At 35.7% G+C, this 26,408-nt stretch overlaps 1 protein-coding gene and 1 pseudogene across 1 annotated transcript in view; one reads left to right on the plus strand and one right to left on the minus strand.

Annotated features, from left to right (window-relative positions):
- LOC123233181 (zinc finger protein 208-like) overlaps positions 1 to 26,408 on the minus strand; it is a 347,813-nt gene that overhangs the window by 302,763 nt on the left and 18,642 nt on the right. The gene's annotated exons all lie outside the window — the stretch shown is intronic.
- On the plus strand, positions 17,251 to 17,795 carry LOC123236699 (annotated as a pseudogene).

Raw genomic sequence — 26,408 nt, forward strand, 5'->3', positions numbered from 1 at the left:
CTATGTTACTGTCCATCCTTTCTATTCAATTTTCTGGAGGTAAATAGAAAATTACTTGTTGTCATAGAATTAAATTATTAAGATATAAGCTCATCTTATAGCCTCCTGGAAGGGACTTCTGGTCAATAATAATAATAATAACTAATGTTTATAAAGTCCTTTGAAATTTGAATGTGTAATTGTGATTACACATTAGCTTATTTGATCCATACAATTCTAATTACCATTGCTTTTTTACAGATTAAGAAAATGAGGCCAAAAGAAGGTAAGTGACTTGCCATGGGTTATATGGCTAATAAATTACTGAAGCAAGATGGGAACCTGGGTATAACCCTTACTAGGAAGCTTTAAATTCTCTGGTCTTCAGGAAGGAATTGAACTTCAGTATCTGTCAATTGCTATACATCTCTAAATATATGTATCTTCCATGCTCGTGGAAACATTGGCTCTGACTTCTGAAAAATTTGTGACTGGCAGAAAAAGTCATCTTATATGAATACAATTGAATGTTATTAACCACAAGAAATGACAGCCGGTTTCATACATAACTAGAAAGAATTTGTGAATTGAGTCAGAGTGAAGTGAACAGAGCCATGAGAAAAATTTATATAATAACAGCAACATTATAAAATGGGGGAATTGGATTCTATGTCTATTTGGGTCCTCCTAAGCTTGATATATCTATAATCCTATGGTTTCCCCTGAATTTTTGTTAGGTCTATTTCTGGTCATTTGTGCAAAAACTATGTGAAGCTGCCTCCCTGAGAGACAGCACTAGTGTCATGTCCTGTTTAGTTGGCCTCCCACTGACTCAGAGATTCCCTGAAGACTGAGGATTCCCAGATTTGTGGTTCATCTTCTATTGCTCCACCATGGTAACAAAAAAAGCTAAATAGGCATGAAGGTTGGGAGGTAGAATCCTTGGGTCACTGAAACAGAATCCCAGAACAAGGAGCAATTCTCTTGGAAAGAGGTATTGGAACATATGTAGTATGAAAACCCGGGAGAGCTTTTGAGTAATACATGGTTAGAGTTATGTTGATTGGTCTGAGTCAAGTAATTAGCACGTGGAAAGTAGTGTTTTGTTTACCAGCTTTTATCAAAAACAAGACATGCTTGACTAACTTTATCTGCTTTTTCACAGAGTCCTTAACTAATACATTAAGCACAATGGCATATTATGTAGTTAGTTGAGAAATCAGAAAAGCATTGAGTTGTTTCTCATACTGTTCTCATGAAAAAAGTAGGAGAGATGTGAGCTAAGTGGTTGCTCTATTTTAGGATAAATTTTAGTTCTGTTCTCTGCATTTAAGGCACAAGTCTGACAGCAATGATTTTTATTTATTTCATATTATTTTAAATCTAAGAATTACTCCCTAGAGAGTGAAATCTACAAATCAGAAAAATCATCTCAGACCTCTCTCTAACACAAAACATTTTGAAGTAACATTTTTAGGTATATTGAAAAGAAAATTTCACACAATATCACAAGTTTTGGAGGTAGCATTCTATTATAGCTAATGGAACAGGAGTTGCTAGAGAATCATTTTCCAAAAATTACTCAACCTCTATTATCTTGGACTCCCTCAAGAGTACAAACAAAACTAATGAAGTTCAAATTAGAGGGAAAACAGTTCAAATTAGAAGAAAAACCTTTGCCACAAGTTTTTCTGATATTTGAGATATATAGGGAACTGATTCAAATATTTAAGATCTGGAAGCATTCCTCCATAAACACAGGGTCAAAGAATATAAATAAGTTCCTAAAAAGAAAAATCAAATTACCATGTGAAAAATGCTCCAAATCACTAATAATAAAAATATATAAGTTAAAATGACTCTTAGATCTCACTTCATACCTATCCCATTGACAAAGATGACAAAAAAAAAGAATACAAACATTGTAGGAGGGTATATGGCACTACAGGATCAAACACACACATGTTGGTGCAGATGTTAATTGCTCCAGTCATAATGGAAGGTAAATTGGAAGTATATCCCAAAAGTGACTAAACTTTGACCTAGTCATGATAACATTAAGTTGATATCCTAAAGAGTTCAAAGAAATTATAGAAAGATTTATATGTACAAAAATGTTTATAATAGCACTGGAAAGTAAGAGGGTGCCTCTCAATTGATGGATAGCTGAACAAACTCAATGTAGAGACTGTAATAGAAAAGAAAGGACAAAATAGATGACTTCAGAGAAATATGTCAGGATATGTATGAATTGATGTATTTTAAAGTGAGCTAATCCAGGAGTCTAGTTTGTAAATTAACTATAATATTATACAGAAAAACAACTTCGGAAGACTTAAGAATTCTGAGTAATTTTATGTCTTCTTGTAGATCAGATAAAGTTTTCTTTATATATTGGATACTAAGGTACTGGGAGTGATTTTATTTCTGATATTGGTTTGTTGTCTATGATTTGTGTTAGCTTAATGTAGTTTCCCTGTTTATCTCTTTTTATTTTTTGAATGTTTGTTTTGGTTCTGTCAGATGGCAAAATTACAAATATGGCTTTTTTAAAATTCATTTGATTCATAGTAAATTTTCCCCCTGTTTTTAGCCTTTCTTTGTACCCTTGCAAATTAGCACAGTTCCTGGCATATGGTAGGCATCTAAAAATATTTATTAATTGACTGTTATTTGGACCTGTCTTTTTGAAGTATATTCAAGATCTATATCTATGAACTAGTCATATGAGTGTACATTAAGAGCAACCCTAGACCAAAGGAGAAACCTAGGATGAGCCCAGACTGATGGCAACAGGAAATTTCTTCCTTACCTTGGGGGTACAACTAAGTACTGGGATACCTTAGTGTCAAGAGCTGGTACCTATATAGCCATAAGATCACATATGACATGACAGATTATGATATGCCTTCAAATGGTATTTGAGGATTATGAGGCACAGACAAGGAAAGTGACTAGCCTAAAATCATGCATCCAGAGGTCTTTAAAAGATAAAAAATAATTTAATTTTATTTGATGCTTAACAATTCCAAAATATTTTCTCATATCTTTCTAACCTTTTAGTTTCATATTATTATCCCTATTTTACAGATGGAGAAATTGTGGTTCAGAATACTGAAGAAAGTCAAAGTGACACACTGTCCAGGGCTCTTTCCATATCAGGAAGCCTCTTGAGCAATGGGGTAAATAAAAGGAGTAGAGAAAGGGGTTCTAAGAGGAGGATGGAGATGAGCCTTACCTTGAACTGAGAACAGCAGCTGTTAGGAGACTAGCACTCAAGGGAAAGCAGCTATTCCCCTGAGCTCAGAGGCTGAATGATAGGGGAGTTTTTTGTGTGGGGTTGGAGTTCTGTGTGGGAAGCAAATGAGTGTCTTACCCAAAGGAGTACTCTACAATATCTTCAAACTGCTGATTATGAAGTGAAATCTGTCCCAGACTGAATGCCACTGAATCAACAGGAAACTCCAGGGTAGATATTGGAAACTGTGTACATCAGTGATTTCATAGATTTTCCTTGTTTCTGTTGATACTAATATAGATAAGTGTTCCCACTGCTATGTAAGAGACTCTGACTGGCCCTGCAATTGATGGTGACTCTCTCTCCCAGAGACACAGACACAAAGGCTGGGGACTAAGGCAGAACAACTTCCCCTTGTGAACCTGAAATTCATAGAGACACATTTGAAGTGCTAAAACCAAGATTGTTTGTTCTACCTTTCCAATATCTGGCTCTCATCTCTGAACACTGAAATATATTATTTCTTCTCATTCAAGTCCCTTTTTTATAACTTCTGTAGCATCATAAACACTTTAAAAATTAGATTAGATTCTTGGACTGTTAAGGTCTTTTTGAGTTCTAAATCTGTGATCCTATAATTTCTCCTGTTCTCTAAACTGTCCTTAGGCTAACCCGAGTAATGACAAGAAGCAAAAAGAACTGCACCCCCCCATGGAGATGACATTGGCATCATGTCCTGCATAGATGGCCTGCCCACTGACTCAAAAGCATCAAAGGAGGACAGTGAAACCTTTGGGTCCCTGGGACAATATCCCAGAACAGAAAACAATACAATTAGAGATATTGGGACATTTTGAGCAAAAAAATTGAGGAGAGCCTCTATGTAGAAAAGGCATCACAGTTGGTGGAGTCAGGAAATGAATATCTAGAAAAGGAATTTTGCATGTAAGCTTTATTGGGACATGGACATGAACAGACTATTTTTTAACTTTTTGAGAGGGTCACTGAACTGTTAAATTAAGTATAATGCTGCATTACAGAGTTTACCTATTACATTATTGGTATAGATATTCATTGGTCCAGTCATGATAGAAGACAGTTTGGAAGTGTACCCCAAAAGTTACTAAATTGTGCATACTCTTTGACTCAGTTTAGACAACACTAAGTGTATACCTGAAAGAGTTCAAAGAAAATAGAGAAAGATTCCTATGTACAAAATCTTTATAATACCACTGGAAATTAATGGGATATCTATCAACTGGGGAACAGCTGAACAAATCATGGAATGGGAATGTAATAGAATATTATTTTTATACCTTTAGAAATAAAAAAGGAGGTGATTTCAGAGAAATGTGCCAAAATTTGTGTGAACTAATGTAGACTAACATAAGCAAAATGAGAAATCTAAATAATATAATGACTACAATATTATAAAGCAAAATAGCCTTGAAAGACCTAAGAACTCTTAGTAATGCTATGAGGAGGAGCCACACTTCCTTTCCAGATCCCTCTCCTCTTCTAAATGATCACATAAATGTCTTTTTTTAAGCTATTTCAGATTTTGGGATTTCCACTTACAAATAAAAAGCCTTACATCAGAAATTAGTAGCCAGGTGATACTTGGGGACATAAATGAGGGGAGGTCATCAGAACCAGAGTTTTTGTTTTGTTTTGCTTTCTGTTGTTTTTTAGTGCCTATATCTAATTAGAGAGAGAACAGAGTGAAGTTTATGCAAGCTGGGATGAAACAGATTTGGTCATTGCTTCACAAATATGGGATTGGGCAGTGGGGCTACAAGATGAAGTGACAATACACAGCTACTACAATTTTGATCAAGCAGATGCAGAGACACATCACTTGAGGGACTTCATAGCAGTTTTCTGAAAGAGGAAGGAGTTGGTTCAGCTAAGCCCCAGTAATCAGTAACTGGTACTTGAAGAGGGACTAGAGCAGTGAGGAGGGAACAGAGCATAATTTTCTTAATCTTCAACCTCCACTTTACTCTTACAATAAAAGTCTGTTGTAAAGTCCTCTCACCCTGGATTAGTCAGGGACCCAGGAATGAAGAATGCAGACATAAACAAAACTTGGGAACCTGTCCCTATTTTTGGAGGTTGAGATGAGTATTCTTCTCAGTGTTGGGTAGAAGATTTTCACTGGGTCTGCAGGTGCAGACCCAGCAGACTAGCTGTTGGGAGAATTCTGAACAAACAGGATATAGTTGATCCCCAGGGCTCAAAAACAGAAAAGTTTCTATTCATTGGCCCCCATCCTGAAAAACATGTCTGAACTTTAAGATAGGGGAATCTTTCTCTATTTCTTTTTCTCTTTCTCTGTCCTTGTCTGTCTCTTTGTCTCCCTGACTCTCTCTGGCTCTGGCTCTCTGTCTCTATGTAGGTGCATTTCTCTCTCTTTGTTTCTCTCCCTTGTCTTCTTTTCCCTGGTTGATAAAATATAAGAAGAGAGGAATATCCAATTTCTCACTCCTAATAAGCACTTAATTTCAAAATGTTATTTTCACTGCAGAATCAGTCCAAGAAATGATTACAAAAATGCACTGTCTTCAAACTACAGGAAATTAGACCATTAGGATGGTACAGGGCAGGTCATAAACACACAAAAACCTAGATAATTTATAGACTCTTGTTATCACTCACAATTGTAGAATCATACCTTCAACCTAGAAACTGCTGGGTTTTTATTCCCTTCACTCTTTAAAAATGCCCTGATGTTCACCTTGGCCTAACTTTTTCACCTATAAAAATAATGTGGAAGTGTCTGCAGAGGGGCCCACAATATGGTAGTGAGAGGCAGAGTGGCATAATGGGTAGAATGTTGGATCTGGAATTCCAGAAGGACTGGTATCCAATTCCACTTCTAACAACCTAAATGGTATGACCGGCCAGGTCAACTGACCTTTCAGACCCTCAATTTCCATACCTAGTAAAGAAAAGATTGGTATCAGATTGGTGAAGTAGACAAAAAAAAGATGATAAATGTTGGAGGGACTGCAGGAAAATAGGTAAATTAAGGCACTATTAGTCTAACCTTTTTTGGAAGGCAATTGGGAACCATGTGCCAAAAGGCACTAAACTCTGCACACTCTCTGAACAGCAATACCATTACTAAGCCTATAGACTGAAAAATAATAAAAGACAGAGGAAAAGGGCCATATGTTCAAACATATTCAGAGTAGATGATTTTGTGGTGGTAAGAAATGAATATTTATGTATTATCCATAAATTGTGCAATAGCTAGACAAATCATCAAATGTGCATTAAAAGGAATATTACTGAAACATAAGAAATGATGGAGATGATTTCAGAAAACTCTGAGAAGAGTTTATGAACTGATTCATAAAGAAGTGAGCAGAACCAGGGGAACAATTTATACTGTATCACAAACATTTAAAAAAATTAGATTAAATTCTTGGACTGTTATGGTCCTTTTGAGCTCTAAATCAGTGATCCTATAATTTCCCACTATTCTCCAAACTCGTAATGGCAAGAAGCCAAAAGAGCTGGCCCCTGCCCAAGAGATAACTTTGGCCTCATGTCCTGCATATATGGCCTGCCTACTAACTCAAAAGCTTCAAGGGAGGACAGTGGAATCTTTGTATCCCTGGGACACTATCCCAGAACAGAAAACAATACAATTAGGAAAAGACATTGGGACATTTTGAGCAAAAAAATCCAGGAGAGTCTCTAAGTAGCACAGGCATCAGAATTGGTGGAGTCAAGAAATGAATATCTAGAAAAGGAGTTTTTATGTAAGCTTTATTGGGACATGGACATGAACAGACTATTTTTTAACTTTCTGACAGGGTCACTAAACTGTTACTTTAAGTATAATTCTGCATTACAGAGTTTACCTAGATTTCAGTGAAGCCCTGGGTTAAGTTTCTCACATAATACTAACATAAAGGTAGAGAACTGTTAACTAAGTAATGGTTCCATTAATGAAAAAAAAGTTGTATTCTTCTTCTGATGCACCAGTCTGTCAGAAATAATTGTTATTCCTTTCACATTATTTTCAATCTAAATATTTCTACTTAGAGAGAAAAATTGCCCAATGAGAACAGTCATCTCAGGGAAATTTTCTAACATAAGACATTTTGGAGTAACAATGAAGGGGATATTGAACCAAGAAAATTTCACAATTTTAAAATGTTTAGGGATAATATTTTATTTCACCTGGAGGTAGGGAAGCCCTTTGTCCAAGGATCTGTCTTTCACATCATGCTTCCTCTTGAGCAATGGGATAATAGGGACTGAACATAGAGATGCTAAAAGAAAGGCTAAGCTAGGACTTATCTTGATGTTAGATAGCAGCTGCTGTGAGGCTAGGACTCAGGAGAGAATAGATATTCCCCTGAGTGAGGACTGAATGATATAGGAAGGTTTTTGTTCAGGACTGAATCACTGTGTAGGAGGCCAGTGAGTGCTTTGAAAACAGTAATAGATGGCTACATCCTCAGCCTCCATCCTGCTGATTGTGAGGGTGAAATCTGTCCCAGACCCACTGCCACTGAACCGAGGGGGAACCCCAGAGTATAAATTGGAAACTTCGTGAATCAGGAGTTTAATAGGTTTTCCCAGTTTCTGTTGGAACCAGTCTAGATGTGTTCTCCCATTACTGTGTAAGAGGCTCTGACTGGCCTTGCACTTGATGGTGACTCTCTCTCCCAGAGACACAAACACAGAGGCTGGGGACTGAGTCAGGACCACTTCCCCTTGTGAATCTGAAATTAAAGAGATATTTGAGGTTAGAGAACCAACATAGTTTCTGCTCCTTTCCCAAACTCTGCCTCTAATCGCTGAAATTTAAAATATATTAATTCATCCCCACAAAATTCCTTTGTTCTGACTACTAAATCATTTCCCAAAGACTGTTCTGACTGAGAAAGAGAATGTGGCAAAGCTCAGATTGCTAAGAACCTCTCCTAGTCTCCCATCCTTCATAATCTCCTCCCCACATTGGGCTTCCTCACCTGCTAGCCAGAAAAGCAGGAGGCAGAGGACCTGAGTTAGGGATGCCATCTTAACACAAGCTCTGTCCAGTGCTGATTCATTACCCAACAGGACAGAGCTTTTAATAAAGATTTTGAACAGGAGGGAGGAGTTTCGAGGAAGAGGGAATGCAAAATAGCAAGTAAAAAGAGGAGCCCTATCATGCTCAAGCTTCACAGGATTTTGAGTAGTTCTTCCCTACCTGTTCCCTATTAGAAATCAGACACACTCGCAACCTTCAAAGAGTGAATCATCTTTAGGTGGTCAAAGGACAGAATCACACCATTGTCAAGGCTGCTTTCCCCTGAGGTCCTGCCTTTTCCCCTCCAGACCCTTCTATTCTTTTCCTGAAAAAAAAAGCTCTCCCTTCAGTTTTTTACCCTAGAACATATATTATTTCATGTCATCACATCTTCTTTTCTCTAACCTACCCATTTCAAAGCCATTAACTAACAGTGCCACCTTAGGCAAATTCACTTCATTAGCCAAAACTCAATTTCCTAATTTGTAAAATAAGAAAAACATTCTATAACTTATATAGTAAAATAATTTCAGAGTAAAATTCTTTTGTAAACTTTAAAGAGCTAGTAAAATATAAGTGACCGTCCTTACCACTTATATTATTTTGCTCATCTCATTCTAATAAGTTCAGACTTAGACAAGCCACTGGGCCATATTAATTCTTCCTATTTAATGTTCTGAAAATGGAAAAAAATATCATTTTTGTAGTTGAATTGAAGTATTATGATATAAACTCATCTGACCTTTTGAAAGTAACTTTTGGACAATAATAATGATAGCTAATATTTATATAACTTTTTAAATGTTTAAAAATGTTATATGATACCTTATCTGATCCTCATAATCCTTCTATTTTTATTACTCCTTTACAGATTATGAAACTGAGGCTGAAAGGGGGCAAGTGACTTACCATGGGTCACAGAGCTAATAAATTCCTGAAAGAAGATTGAAACTCAAGTCCTTTGTCTCCCCAACCAAATCTCTATCCACTACCCCACCCACAACATTAGAAGACTATAGAATGATGGGAATTCTATGTCTCATCATATTCCCAAATGTTTTTTATTTTTCCTATTAATTCTCTGTTTTTTTTATTCTATGCAGCTTGGAGATCAAGATTCTCATCATGATGGCCCTTATTAAATTGTGGTTCTTAAATTTTTATCCATAAGTGTTATGTCTACATGATGTTGGGATATAGTTTGGTCAGTGGTAATTTTCTAGTTGTAGGGCAGGTAACTGGTTGAGACCACAAAGATATTTTGAGATATATATTTATAGGATGGACACTTGTTATTTCTCAATTGGTCAAGATTCTAGTATGTAATTCTAGGTACCTAGCCTGGTCAGATCATAGTCAATAGGTGCTATATTTTTTATAGGATACAGTGATTTCTTGCAGCTTGTCTAACTTTTTTTGCATAATCTTCATTGACCATTTGGCAGAAGCAGTTTGCCCAAATACCTAGCATAGGAGAAAGAAGTACTCTTCTAGAGCATTTGACAAGAGAGCTCAATGCAGGGATTGAAAGCAGATTAAAAAAGAAGAGAACAAGAACTAGACTCAGATAATGGTGCAGTGGCTAAAGGACCTAATGTCAGGAAGGCTCAGTTCCTGAGTTCCAGTCCAGCCTCAGGCACTTACTCGCTGTGTGACCCACATCAAGTCAGTTAACCCTGTTTGTTTCAGTTTCCTCATCAGTAAATTGAGATAAAAAAGGAAATGGAAAATCAATCCAATATCCCTGTCTTCCTGATTCTAGACTTAGCATTCAAACCATGACATTATCTAGCTGCTCCCAAGGATATCTTCCTCAATGATTCCCTACCATTCACCCATCATACCCAATATTTTGTCAAGGCATATAAGTTTTATTTTTGTTATCTCTTGAACAATCCCCCTAAACACCTCTAATATTGCCATCAATCTATTGTCTGGTTCTCATGTTCTCTCTCACCTGACACACTGCAATAGCCTGCTGTCTGGTCTGCCTGTCACAAGAATCTTCCTCACTTCAATACATTCTTCACTTACCTAAGAAAGATTTTCTTAAAACACAGGCCTGAGAATGTCACATCCCTCCTCAACAACCTTCATTGACTGCTTATCACCTCCAAGATCAAACTGAAAATCCTCCATCTAACCTACCCCCACCCCACTTTTCTAGCTATGTTATACTTTTCACCTCCCACAACATACTGTTCAAACCAATGACACTGGAGTCCTTGCCCTTTCTCAAAACTTTTTTTTTTCTGACTGACCCCCAATTTTGGAATGCTCTCCTTCCATCTCCCCATCTTTTGGCAAGTCATGAGTCTGAACTAAAATCCTACCACCTACAAGAAATCTTTTTTCATTCTTCTTAATTCTAATTCTTTTTCTCTGTTGATTCTTTCCGGTTTATCAACTACATTACTCTATGTACATAATTATTTGCATATTTTCTCCCCTAGGAGACTCTGAGTTCCTTGCAAACAGGAGCTGTCTTTTGCCTTTTACCGTTTTTTCTTTAGCATATAATTGTGCATGATATATTCTGATTATTCTTTTTATTTCTTTGGGCTTTCTTATTTTATCTTCTTCATTAACTATTTTATCATATGGAGTTCTGTTCCCTTATTATTATTCAAATTAACTAAGGGTTTATTAATGGCATTGATCTTTTCAAAGATGCAGCTTTAAGTTTTATTTATAACTTACATGGCTCTTTCCTTTCCAGTTTATTTACTTCTAATTTTAATACTTCCTCTTTCATGCTTATTTTAAGTTTATCTAATTGTTTTGTTTCTTATTTCTAAATGCATATTCAGCTCCCCAATTCCTTTTTTCTATTTTATTGATGTATATTTCTATGGCTATGGTTTTCCCCTGAGGACTACATTATCTACATCCTAGAATTTTGGGTATATTATTTCATCATTATTATTTTCTTGTACAAAGTTACTAATTATTTCTACAATTTCTTCTCTGAACAACTCATTATCTAGGATTGCATTCTTAAATCTCCATTTAGGTCTCTCTTTTGTTTGTGGCTTTTAAGCCAAAGACTATTTTTATGACATTATAGTCCATAAAAGATTTATTAACTACTTCTGTTTTCTTACATTTATTTGCAATAACTCTGGGCCCTACTCTATGGTTAATTTTTGTAAAAGTTCCATGTGGTACTTAGTTTCTAAATATCTATATTCCTTTACTGTATCATTTAGAAGATTGCATAAGTTCCTCCAGAAACTAGCTGTTTTGTATTTTCCCCTTATATCTTTCTGTTAGAGTTGTCTAAAACTGAGAAAGGAATATTAAAAATTTGCATTCCTGTTGTATTATATAGTCTATAAAAAATCTTATACTTCAGGTAATGTTTTCCTTATGAATTTGGATGCTAAGGAATTTATAGTATTTGTTGTCTAATTCCTATCTATATTATTTAGATTCCTTATCATTTTTCCTCTTTGAAGGTTTGTTTCTGATTTGTCAAATAGTTTTGCAAATCTTTTTTTTAATTCATAGAAAATTTTCTTCTAATCTTTGCCTCTCTTTCTACCCTTTTTGGGAAGTTAAATACCTCCACCCCTCAGCACACCAGTGGTGGGACACAGCAGTCACAGAGTCATGTGTCTGTTTGAGGATGTGACAACCTGATGCTGTATGAAAGCCATTGGCCAAAGAGATGGAGGAGGAACAAGAGGTTTTGAAAAGCCAGTGAAGGGAGCAGAATCAGTCTCTTTCTTTTGGTACCTATTTCTGGGCTGGTGTTTTACTCTGAGCTCTTACTTTATCTCTCCATTTCTGGCAAACATTAAGTTGACTACAATGGAGGACTGGATCTTTCCCTAAAGTTAAAGAGACTGAAAACCCTCTTTCTATTTTATCTCTCTTTATTAATAAATGCTTACAAATCTAGTAATAAACCTCCAGATTAATTTTTATTTATAACACCTTAAACCACTTAGTACAGTAACTGCCATATAGTAGGTTTTTAATAAGTGTTTTTCAGTTGGCTATTATTATCCTAACCTGCCTAGGATAAGCCAAGTACTGATGGCATCAGAAAACTTGTTCCACATTTCAGGGCTGAGATCTCTTAGTATCAAGGGCTGGAGCCCACGTCTTCATATGATCACACACAAGAGGATAACAGATGACAAGGTGGAAGACCAATGACTTCATATTGTACATGAGGAATACAATACTCAGAGAGGGTATGTGACTTGCGCAGAGATATTTGTCCATGGATATTTTAAAGATGAAAAAATTTACTTTCACTTGATGCTTAAGAATTTCAAAACATCTTCCTCATGTATCATTCATTTAACCCTAAAAACAACCTGTTAGTTTGATACAAACAGTATTATTTCTCTCATTTTACAGATGGTGGAACTGTGCCTTGGAATACTGAACTGAATCAAAGTGACACACACTGTCCAGGGCTCCTTCCATGTCCTGCAGCCTCCCGAGCAATGAGTAAATAATAGGGATTAAAGAAAGGGGTTCTAAGAGGAGTGATGAAATAAGCTTTATGTCGACCCGAGAAAAGCAGTTGCTATTAACCTAAGACTCTGGGGAAAGTAGCTATTCCCCAGAGCTCAGAGGCTGAATGAATTGAGGAGGTTTTTGTTCAGGGCTGGAACACTGTGTAGGAAAGCTAGTAGCTTGCCCACAGAAGTACTCTGCAACATCCTCAGGCTCCAGATTGCTGATTGTGAGGGTGAAATCTGTCCCAGAGCCACTGCCACTGAATCGAGAGGGAACCCCAGAGTGTAGATTGGAAACTCTGTAGATCAGAGCTTTAATAGGTTTTCCTAGTTTCTGTTGAAACCAGTACAGATAAGTGTTCCCATCACTGTGTAAGAAACTCTGACTGGCCTTGCAGTTGATTGTGACTCTCTCTCCCAAAGACACAGACAAAGAGGCTGGAGACTGGGTCAGAACAATTTCCCCTTGTGAACCTGAAATTAATGATGAGAAATTTGAGGTTATAGAATCAACAGAAACAAGGAAAGTCTTAAATTGAGATAGAGAATACAGTGCAGTTCAGATTACAAGGGCTCTCCCAACCTCCCATTCATTTCCATAGTCTCCTTCCCACATTCTCTTTCCTCACCTGGGAGCCAGAGCAGGAGAAAGCAGAGGAGCTGAGCTGGGGAGTCCATTTCCACACAGAACTCTGTCCAGTGCTAGACAGAACGGTTGATAAAGCTGATAAAGCAGCTGGGAGGAGTTTGTGGGAAGAATGAATGCAAAACAGCGTGTAAAAGGGGTGCTTTATCATCTCTAAGGCTTAGAACCTTTTTCAGCAGGTCTTCCTTACATGTCCCTTGACAGAAATCAAACACACTTTCAGCCTTCAAACAGCAAGTCTCCCTTATATGGCTAAAGTGACAGAATCACTACATCTTTAAGATTGGTTTTCCCCTGTCACACTGCCTTCCTCGTACTTCCATCCTTTTTCTTTAAAAATGTCCACTTATTATTTTGGGGGAATTCTATCCCTGAATGCTTCTATCAATAAAATAGAAAAAAAGCAGATCAATGAATTGAGCATGCAACTGAAAAAAAAAATTAGGAAAAAATTTTAAATCCCCAATTAAAAACAAAATTGGAAATCCTAAAAATCAAAGGAAAAAATTAATAAAATTGAAAGTAAAAGAATTAGAAGTTTATTCTCTTGGGGAGTGGGAAATAAATTTGATAAATAGAGCATTGGTTAATTTAATTTTTTTGAAAAAGGAAAGAAGAGAATCAAATTAACAATATCAAAAATGAAAAGGGCTATTACATCTCCAATGAAGAGGGAATTAAAGCACTCATTAAGAGCTATTTTACCCAATTACATGACAATAAAACTAACAATATAGGTGAAATGGAAAAATATTTACAAAAATATAAATTGCCGGGGACAGCTGGGTAGCTCAGTGGATTGAGAGCCAGGCCTAGAGACGGGAGGTCCTAGGTTCAAATCCGGCCTCAGACACTTCACAGCTGTGTGACCCTGGGCAGGTCACTTGACTCCCATTGCCTACCATTAAGACTCTTCCACCCATAAGTCAATACACAGAAGTTAAGGGTTTAAAATAAATAAAATAAAATAAAATAATATAAATTGCCTAGATTAACAAAAGGGGAAATTGAATACTTAAGTAATCGCATCTTTTAAAAAGAAATTGAACATGCCATCAATGAACTCCCTAAGAAAAAAATCCCTAAGTCCAGATGGATTCATAAGTGAATTCAAGAAAACATTTAAATAACAATTAATTACAATATAATTAATTCCAAATAAAAACTATTTGGCAAAATAAGCAAAGAAGGAGCCCTACCAAAAATTTTATGGCATAATTATGATGCTGTTAGCTAAACCAGGAAGACCAAAAACAGAAAGAAAATTACAGACCAATTTCCCTAATGAACATTGATGCAAAAATCTTGAATAAAACACTAGCAAATTGACAACAGCAATATATCTCAAATATTATTCACTATGATCAGGTGGGATTTATACCAGGAATACAATGCTGGGTTAATATTGGGGAAACCATCAGCATAATAGATCATAGCAATAATCAAAGTAACAGAAATCACATGATTATCTCAATAGATGCAGAAAAAGCCTTTGACAAAATAAAACACCCATTTCTATTAAAAATATTAGAAAGCATAGGAATAAAAGGGCCTTTCCTTAAAATAATAAGTAACATTTATTTAAAACCATCAGCAAGTATCATCTACAATGGGGATAATAGAAGCCTTCTCAATAAGATCAAGAGTGAAGCAAGGATGGCTGTTATCATCACTATTATTTAATATTGTACTAACAATGCTAGCTTTAGCAATTAGAGAAGTGAAAGTAGGCAATAAGGCAATTAAACTCTCACCCATTGGGGATAACAAGATGGTATACATAGAGAATCCTAGAAAATCAACTAAAAACTAGTTGAAATAATAACTTTAGCAAAGTTGCAGGACATAAAATAAACCCACAGCAAAATCAGCATATATGTGTGTGTGTATATGTATATATACACATACATATTTATATATATATACATATATATATATACACATACATATTTCCAACAAAACTCAACAGCATGAGTTAAAAAGAGAAACACCATTTAAAAACACTCTAGACAGTATAAAATACCTGAGAACCTATTTGCCAAGACAAACAGAGGAATTATAGGAACACAATTACAAAACACTTTTTACACAAATAAAGTTAGATTTAAACAATTGGAAAAACATGAATTACTCATGGGTAGGCTTTGTTAATATAATAAAATGAAAATCCTACCGAAATTAGTTTACTTATTCAGTGCCATAGCAATCAAACTAACAAAAAACTGTTTTATACAGCTAGAAAAACAACAAAATTCATCTGAACGAACAAAGGATCAAGAATATCAGGCAGCTGGGTAGCTCAGTGGAGTGAGAGTCAGGCCTAGAGACGGGAGGTCCTAGGTTCAAACCCAGCCTCAGCCACTTCCCAGCTGTGTGACCCTGGGCAAGTCACTTGACCCCCATTGCCCACCCTTACCAATCTTCCACCTATGAGACAATACACTGAAGTACAAGGGTTAAAAAAAAAAAAGAATATCAAGGGAACTAATAAAGAAATGTAAAGGATGGCAGCCTAGCAATACCAGGTCTTTAAAAAAAAACACTTATCTTCTGTCTTAGAATCAATAAGCAATAATGTATATTGGTTCTAAGGCAGAAGAGTGGTAACATCTAAGCAATGGGGGTTAAGTGACTTGCACAGGATCACACAGCTAGAAAGTATCTGAGGCCAGATTTGAACCTAGGTCCTCCCATCTCTAGGAGTGGCTCTCAATCCAATGAGCCAGCCTCCTGCCCCCTATCTCAGATATTAAGATATACTATAAAACAATAATCACCAAAACAATCTGGTACTGGCTAAGAAACAGAATAGTGGATCAAGGGAATAGATTAGGGGCAAATAACCTCAGTAATCTAGTGTTTGATAAACACAAAGATCCCACATTGGTGGATAAGAACTCATTATTTGACAAAAACAACCAGGAAAATTGTAAAACAGTATGGGAAAATTAATATTAGATCAATATCTCACACCTATACCAAGATAAGGTCTATGTGGGTATATGATTTAAACATAAAGACTGATATAATATGTAAATTATAGAATAATTTACCTGTCAGATCTAGGGGGAAGGGGAAAATTAATGACCAAACAAGAGAGAGAGAAAATTACAAGATACAAAATGAATAATTTTGATTATATTAAATTTAAAAGTTTTTTCTACAAACAAAACCAATGCAACCTTGGTTGCATAAGAAGGAAAGCAACAAACCAGGGGGAGGTGGAATTTGTAACAAATTTCTCTGATAAAGGTCTAATTTCTCAAATATGTAAAGAACTAAGTCAAATTTATGAGATAAGTCATTCCCCAATTGATAAATGGTCAATGAATATGAATAGGTAGTTTTCAGATGAAGAAATAAAAGTCATAGATAATCATATGAAAAATGCTCTAAATATCTTTTGATAAAAGAAATGAAAATTAAAACAATGCTGAGATACCACCTCATACCCATCAGATTGGCCAATATGACAGTAAAGGAAAATGGTTAATGTTGGAGGAAATGTGACAAAATTAAGACACTGATGAATTGCTGGTGGAATTGTGCACAAAATCCAACCTTTCTGGAGGATAATTTGGAATTATACCCAAAAAGCTAGAAAAGAATTGCATATCCTTTGATCCAGCAATACCACTACTAGGTCTGTATCCCAATGAGATTTTAAAAATAGGAAAGGATTTGTTTGTACAAAAATATTTATAACTGCTCTCTTTGCAGTAGCAAAGTATTGGAAACTGAAGGGATGTCCCTCAATTGGGGAATGGCTGAACAGTGTGGTATATGATGATGATGGAATACTATTATGCTCTAAAGAATGATGAACAGAATGATTTCAGAAATAGCTGAGAAAGTAGCAGCAGGGTTCTGAACCCGAGCAGCAGGCTGCCTCGTCTCTTCCCAGAGTGCCCATACAAGTAACTGTACAGCACTCAGCCTACTCCGCGTTATGATGCAGTTTATGTTGCTTTTTAGTCGTCAGGGGAAGCTCCGACTTCAGAAATGGTATGTCCCACTATCGGACAAAGAAAAGAAAAAAATCACAAGGGAACTTGTTCAAACAGCTTTAGCCCGTAAACCCAAAATGTGCAGCTTTTTGGAGTGGTGAGATCTGAAGATTGTCTACAAAAGATATGCTAGCCTGTATTTCTGCTGTGCTATTGAAGATCAGGACAATGAACAATTACCCTGGAAATAATTCATCGTTACGTTGAACTACTTGACAAATATTTTGACAGCGTGTGTGAACTTGATATCATCTTTAATTTTGAGAAGGCTTATTTTATTTTGGATGAGTTTCTTTTGGGAGGAGAAGTTCAGGAAACATCCAAGAAAAATGTACTTAAAGCCATCGAGCAGGCAGATCTGCTACAAGAGGAAGCCGAAACCCCATGTAGTGTTCTTGAAGAAATTGGACTGACATAAGCCATCTCCCATGTTGATGACATCCCGTGGTCTCACATACTGTAGATGTTCACTGCCTTCATGTCAATGTTGGCTAATGGTGTAAGATGCTGTTTGTCAGTATTACATTCAGACCTACATAAAAACACTCCACTTTTTCAAAAGGGAATAAAAAGTATTAATCAAAAAATTTTAAAGGGACTTAAATGTTAACTAAAACTTGATGCAGGAGATAATTTCAGTATTCTTAAAGGTTCAATTATGTCAGTTTCCCATTAATTTTATTTGTATGTGATAATTATGAATATACACATAAAAATCACAAACGGGAAGCACATCTGTTGGTATTACTGCATTGAACTGAAAGGAAGCTAACATTTGTATCAATTCAAAAGTTATTGTAATAATGCTTCAGAATGGTTTCATGCAACCAAAACCAGCGTTACATTTCAGTATTTATGGGAATGAGAAAAATTGACTGATTTTACATATCAAAATGATTGAAATTTTAACATTACCGTAGAAACTTAAACATACATATGTATACCAAAGATACTTACTGGGAACTACATTATCTTAAACTGGTAGCTTATTGAAAAAAAATGTACGTTTCTGAGACTAAAGGGATATTACATTAAAGGGAATACAGGTTACTTGAATTGGAACAATCCTATTTTACATTGACCATTAGTTGAAGGCAGGAATTTGAACTGAAGATATTATACTCCAATATGAGCATATAATGTACATTATGAAAATGGGTTAAATGTTATTTTCTATGTAAGATTCCTTTTAAGCATAATTTTAAAACTTAAATGGATTATTTTTTTCTCAACCCCCCCCCAATACTGCCACTATTTACCTCATTTCTTCATGGGCTAAGGAAAACATCTACTTAAAATAGGATGTTATAAAAGTGATTTGCCTGGTATTATTGCTATCTCAACACAAAGTATCACATGACTGTTTCCTCCAGTATTGGTAGTAAGTTATTCTAGTTAAATTTTCCCTATACTTTTTTATGCTGTAGCTGCCACTAATTTATGACACGTCTCCTTTCATGCCACCTCTTAATCAGAAAATATTCATGTAAAAATGTTAGCTGGAAGAGGTAAAGTGGCAATAGTGGGATTTATTTTTTAAAGCTGCCATAATTCCATTTCAGTACCATTTTCATATGTATTTAAACATGTCTTCAAGGTTTACATTTTCACTTATTTGTATGTGTTTGGCTGGATTAAGCTTTGTAATTGTGACCAATATTTAGGCTGTGAACATTATCTTATCACATACATTAGTTGTAATAAATGTCCACTCTTACACCATTGCAATGTGTTTATCTCTATCCAAAGGATTGTTAGTAAGAATAGCAGCTGCTGGAAAGGGAGATTCCATTAAGACATAAATATGTTAAGTCCCTTTACTAAAATGAAAATAAAAATAAACCTCAATAATTGTTATTGTTATAAGTGAACACAAGGTAGATTCAAATGAAGTTTTAACACAAAACACTTTTCAATTTATTAAAAATAAGAATGCTAAAAAAAAAGAAATAGCTGAGAAGACCTACATGAATTGATGCAGAGTGCTTTGTCCAAGTCACTATTCTACTGGCTATTATTTTATATTTGATATTCCAATGATCGATAAATAACTCCTTTGGTGTTGGAATTAAAGTTTTAAAACATAAACTCTTATTCTTTTGGTCAACTATTCCTATGTGAAATAATAATAGCTAACATTTATACAGCCCTTTAAGGTTTCCTAAGCAATTTATATACTCACTCATTTAATACTCATTAGAATCCCATGAGATAATTACTATTATAATCTCTAATTTTCAGATAAAGAAACTGAAGCTGAGAAAGAGTAAGTGACTTGCCATGTGTCTGGCTGTAAGTTTAATGCTTTCCACAACACTAACTAAAATTTCAGTAGTGAATCAGGTGATGGGAAATTATTACAGGAAGAAAAAATTGATGTATGTATGTATATGTATTGTGTATTATAAAAATTACATGATTACTTAAGGAAACAGTTAAATATATAAGTATAGTTAGATATATTTATATTTTATCATGTCCCTACATTGTTATTTCTTCTATTAAGTATCTATTTTTTAAATGATCTCTGCTCCATACACTTTAGAACTCATAACTACTTAGTATGATTATTACTATTAAAATATTCTGCAATGTTGACACATAACTGCTACATCCTGGCTATTGAGGGGTATAGTTTTTTCTGTGATGATCCTCCTAGAAGGGTGCATTGGTTGAGTCTTTTAGGATACTTTGATGTTTATATGTATATTTTGAGGACTTGTCATATGTATATCCAAATAAAATTACAAGATTCTGATATATTATTCTCACCCAATCATGTCATATCTTACTAATGTGGAAAGTTCATATTAATCTAAACTCCCTTTTAGCACTCAAAAACAATCTTTTAATTTTAAAGCAAAAAATCTTTCACTTCTGAACATCTGACCCATATCTCTCTGAAGCCAGGGATGAAGTCTTCTCTTGTCTACCATGCTAAGAGACACTATACATGCACTGTGTGCCCATTCTAAACACGACATGATTACTCTTGGTGTCCAGAAGATCTGCCTCTTGTATGGTCTGAGGTCTGACTCCAGCAATCAAAGAGGCTTGGGAAAGGGACATCATGAAGAAGACAAATTGACATGGGGAACAAGAAGTCACTCTCTTCTCTTGAAATCACAGATTGAGGAGGTGCACAGGGTGGCTCGGGGCTGGGGCAGTCTGCTCACAGAGCAGGTAGCTAGGAACACTAGCTGGCCAGTCATGTATGGCTCATGCTTCTTCTTTCTCAGGTGTACTTTTTATTATTTAATAAATAATTATAAAATTAAAACATGTTCTCAACTGAATTTTATTTATAACACTAAGTACTCAATAGATACTAAAAGCTTGCAGCTTGAATTGATGTCTTACTCATTTTTTAACATTTTTCTGCATAATATTCTTCAATTGATAGGTCCAGTAAACTCTTTAAGAACCACCTGTATTAGTAAGAGCTTTAAACTCTGGTCTAAACGAAGGGTTTGGACTTAAATACCTGTAAGCTCCTTTCTACCTCTAAATATATGCATCCTCCATATTCATGGAAATGATGGCCTTAATTCCTGGACAGCTGGTGGCAGGCTAAACAAATCAGAGTATATGAATACAGTTGAATACCATTGAACCAAAAGCAATCATAGAGACAAATTCAAAGAAACCTAGGAAGACTTTGTGAACTGATTTGGAATGAAGTGAGCAAAATCAGGAGAATAATTTATATAGTAACAAACGTGGTGAATTTAGAGGATTGGATTATTTGACCACTATGGTCCTCTGGAATTCTAAATCTAAAATCCTGTGATTTTTCTCTGTACCCTGGACTGCCCTGAAGTCTGATTCTGGTCATGACAAGAAACATATGGAGCTGAGGAATGGCATCCTGCTTAACTGACCTTCCCACCAGCTCAGAAACTCCCATGATATTGTGGATTCTCAGACTTTCTAGATCATCCTCTGGTGGTCATCTACACCCTAGAGACAAAAAAAATGGGCACCAAGTTCCAGAGTGATATCCATATCCATAGGACAGGATTCCAGGATAGAAAACAATCCCATTGGAAAGAAGCATTAGAACACAATGAGCCCAGAGACCCAGGAGAGCTTCCAAATAGCACAAGGGTTAGAGTTAGTGGGATGAGTCTGGATCAAGGAGTTAGCATCTAGAAAGGAGTGTTTTGTCCATAATGCTTTCTCAAGAAAAGGACATGTCAGACTAACTTTTTATGACTAGAATTTGAAACCTTAGATGATGCTGGCCTTAGAGGATCTCCAAGGAAGTCAAGAGTACTTATGCAGGGTCTGCCTAACCAGATCTTGGGTCCACCCAGAAAGCCAGTGTTTTGATTTTGCCCCAGTTTCATTGACTATATTTTACTACTGATATACCATTCAAGTCATCTTACCTAGAAACTAACTACCTATATGCTGGCCACCAAGCAACTTCTCCTTATTCCCTTATTTGAATTCTATAAAATGTAAGATTCCCACAGACCTATGTCAGTGGGAAGCCACACTCTTTTCCAGCTCCTTCTCTGCCAAGTGATTTCATTAAAATCTTTCTAAATTGTTTTTTTCAGTTTTGTAAATTTTTTCTCAACTTTACTTGACAGGGAGTAGAAGCTGTGAAATAAGAAAGGGGATTTTTTTATATTATGTTGTTATTCACTGAAAATGTAAGCTATCTACTGATAAACCTATATTCCAATCAACTATACCACTGATTTGGCCATCTAAGAGCAATACACAGGTGCCTATTTCATGGGTCCCAGAATCTGTCTGGCATTTCAGCTGTGCTCCTTACCTACAACTATTATATCCTTGTCCTGGAAGCTGCTAGGTTTTTATTTTCTTTAATATTTAGCACTGTTCCTGATGTTCTCTCTGGCCTGATTTTTTCAGCAGTGAAGCAATGTGAAAGAATCTACAGAAGGACCCACAATATGGTAGAGACAAGTAGGGTGGCAAAGCAGGTAGAGTTGGACCTAGAATCCCAGTTGGACCTGGGTCCCAATCCTACCTCTAATGCCTAATAATTGTGTGACTCTTGTTATGTCACCTGACCTTTATGACCTTCAGTTTTCTCATCTATGAAAGGAAAGTCTAGTATTTAATCTCTGAAGTTGACAAAGAAAATAAAATGACAAAAGTTGGAGGGACTATAGGGGAAAGGGCCAATTAATACACTATTAGACTCACCGTGGAAGGCAGTTTAGGATTATGCCCCAATAGATACTAAACTTTCAATATTCTTCGAATCAGCAATACCATTACTAGTGTGAAAGATAAAAGACAGAGGAAAATGTACAATATGTGTGTACATATGTACAAACATATTCAGAGTAGATCATTTTGTGGTGTCAACAAATTGGATACTTGGGAAAAATCCATAAATTGAAGAATGGCTAGATAAATTATCATATATCATATCATATATGAATTAAAAGGAATATTACTGGACCACAAGAAATGACAGAGGTAATTTCAGAGAAACTTTGGAAGAGTCTGTGAACTGATTCAGGGCAAATTGAGCAAAAGTAGGAGAAATGTTTATATAGTAACACAAACATTGTAAAATATAAGGGATGGCGCTCTAAATCTATGATTCTATAGTTTTCCCTGTTCTCCAAACTGTCCTTAAACTAACCCAAGTAATGGCAAGAAGCAAAAAAGCTATCCCCTTAAAGATGACATTGGCTTCATGTCCACCTTAGATTGTCTGCCCACTGGTTCATGTAAAAAAATTTAACCTTCATTTTTTTAAAGTTTTAAGTTCCATATTTTCTCCCTTCTGCTGCTCCTCCGTCCTTCACTTCCTCCCTGCCAACTTCTCTCCCTGACACAGTAAGGAATCTGATACACAAAATCTTCCTTTATTTAAATTATCTTGAAGCATTACAAATTTTTCCTCTATCTGTAATCTTTCTTTGTACCCTTATAACTTAGCACAGTGCCTGCAATATAGTAGACTTTTAATAAATATTTTCTCAATTGATTATTAATTTCAACTGCCTCTGTAAAATACATTTGAATTCTGAATCTATGAACCTGTCATTCGAGTATACATTAAGTGTAGCCTTAGACCAAAGGAGCTGCTTAGGATGTCATGAACCTATAGCAACCAGAAACTCTTTCATAACCTGGGGAGTAGAGTTCAGCATAGGGATCATTTATTGCTAAGGGTTGGAACTTGTATTCTCACAGTATCACAGATGAGAAGATGACAAAGTATGAGGTGGATGTCCAATCATTGTACTTGATATTGTACTTGAGGAATATGAGGCACAGAGGTGGTAAGTTGCTTGTCTAGAATCATTCATTAATAGAGCTTTTAAAGATAAAATTAATAATCACTTACTTTCATTTGATACTTAAGAATTCCAAAATAATTTCCAATGTACCTTTCATTTAACCATTTTACAGATGGTGAAACTGGGGTTCAAAATACGGAACATAGCCAAAGTGAAACACAATGCTCACAGCTCTTCCCATAAAGTCATCCTGATACTTGAATAATGGAGCAAATAATAGGGGCTGAAGAAAGGAATTCTAAGAGGAGGGCAGAAAAAAGCCTTTTCTTGACTTCTGAAAAAGCAGCTGCTATGAGCCTAGGACTCTGGGGAATGCAGCTATTCCCCTGAACTTAGGGGTCGAATGATTGGGGAGGTTTTAGTTAGGGGGCAGAGCACTGTGATAGAGGGCCATGACACACAGAAGTACACTGCAATATCCTCAGGCTCCACATTGCTGATCGTGAGGGTGAAATCTGTCCCAGACCCACTCCCACTGAATCGAGAGGGAACTCCAGAGTATAGATTGGAAACTTCGTAGATCAGTGCTTTAATAGGTTTTCCTAGTTTCTGTTGGAACCAGTATAGGTAAGTGTTCCCATCACTGTGTAAGAGGCTCTGACTGGCCTTGCATTTGATAGAGACTCTCTCTCCCAGAGACACAGACACAGAGGCTGAAGACTGGGTCAGAACAATTTCCCCTTGTGAACCTGAAATTAATAATAAGATACTTGAGGTTAGAGAAACAAGATTGTTTCTATTCTTTTCCTAATCTATTTAATCTCTGATCACCCAAATCTATTCATTATTTTCAACAAAGTTCTAACTTTCAGGTCAGTCTCTCAAAGATTTTCCTTATTGAGAAAGAGAATGCAGCATAGCTAAGCTAGAAAGAAATCTCTATCAGCCTCCATCATCTCCTCTCCATATTACCTGGGAGCAAGAGCAGGAGAAGGCAGAGGAGCTGAGCTGGGGACTCCATCTCCACACTGAGCTCTGTCTAGTGCTGAACAGGGCTACTGATAAAGATTTTAAGCAGCAAGGAGGAGTTTGGGGTAGGAGTAAATGCAAAACAGCAAGTAAGGGAAGGAACCTTAAAATCTCCATGGCTGAGAACATTTTGAACATTTCTTCCCCATGTCTCCTGTTGGAAATCAGCTTACTTTCAGTCTTCAAATAGTGAGTCTCCCTCCAGTGGTCAAACGACTGAACCACTACATCTTTTAGGCTACCTTACTCCCACCAGACATTTCCATTATTTCCTTTAAAAATTCTCCCTTTAATCTTTGGCCTCAAGACAAATATTATTCATCTATCCACAACTTATTTTCTCTAAATCCCATCCAGCCTCTCTAGCATTAACTAGAAGTGGGATCCTAAACAAAATCAGTCTTGATGAAATTCAGTTTCTTGATCTGTAAATTAGGGAGAAAAACAATTGGGCCATCTATAAAGCAAGATGATTTTGAGGCAAAATTGCTTAGAAAAATGCAATGCCCTATTATGATATGAGCAATTATTCTTAGTTTTTAATTATCTCATTTTTCTCATCTCATTTAGACAGAAACAGTCCTTGTGCAAGTCACTATTTTACTGGCTATTATTTTACATTTCATATTCCAAAGGCAAATAAATAATTGTTTTTGTAGTGGAATGGAAGAATTAGGACAATAAAGTTTTTATATCCTAATATAGTCAATTTTTGTAAAGTTACCATTTATCACTAAGAAAAAGGCATATTCGTTTCTATTGCCATTCAGGTCTTTCCAGATATCAATCATATTTTCTTATCTAAGATTATATTTATCTCCTTAACTTCTTTCTTATTTATTATTGGTTGGATTTATCAAGTTCTGAGAAGCATAAACTTTTGTTCTTTGGACCCACTGCAAGTGTTCTAAGGACAGTAACAAAAGCTAAAATTTATTTCACCCTTAAAGGTTTGCAAAGCAGTTTACATATTAACTTGTTTGATCCTCACAAGAACCCCATGATATAATTATTATTAACTCTAATTCATAGATGAGGAAACTGAGGCTGAGAGAGACTAAGGGAGTTCCCATAGGTCACACTGGCTACAAATCTAATGCCATCTACTGCATAGTAGAAAATTATAACACACTGCAAATATATGTATGTATCCTTGAGTGCATATATTAACAAATTAGGGAGGGCAGAGATTAATGAAATGGGCATGCAACTTAAAAAACTAGAAAGTGAGCCAATTAAAAATTCCCGGATGAAAATGAAATTAGAAATATTAAAAATCAAGGGAGGATTAGTAAAATTGAAAGTAAAAGAATTATTAAATTAATAAATAAGGCTAGAAGCTGGTATTTTGAAAAAACAGATAAAATAGACAAAGTACTGGTCAATCTAATAAAAAAAAAGGAAAGAAGAAAACCAAATTAACAGTATCAAAGATGAAAAGTGAGACCTCACCTCTAATGAAGAGGAAATTAAGGCAGTCATTAAAAACTATTTTGCCCAATTATATGGCAATAAATATAGCAATCTAGGTGATATGGATGAATATTTGCAAAAATATAAATTGCCTAGATTAACAGTAGAAGAAATAGAATACCTAAATAATCCCATATCAGAAAAAGAAATTGAACAAGCCATCAAACAACTCCCTAAGAAAAAATCACCAGGGCCTGATGGATTCACAAGTGAATTCTATCAAACATTCAAAGAACGACTAATCCCAATACTATACGAATTATTTGATATAATAAGCAAAGAAGAAGCCCTAC

Source organism: Gracilinanus agilis, chromosome 2, assembly GCF_016433145.1.
Source record: "Gracilinanus agilis isolate LMUSP501 chromosome 2, AgileGrace, whole genome shotgun sequence".
NCBI classification, from domain to species: domain Eukaryota; kingdom Metazoa; phylum Chordata; class Mammalia; order Didelphimorphia; family Didelphidae; genus Gracilinanus; species Gracilinanus agilis.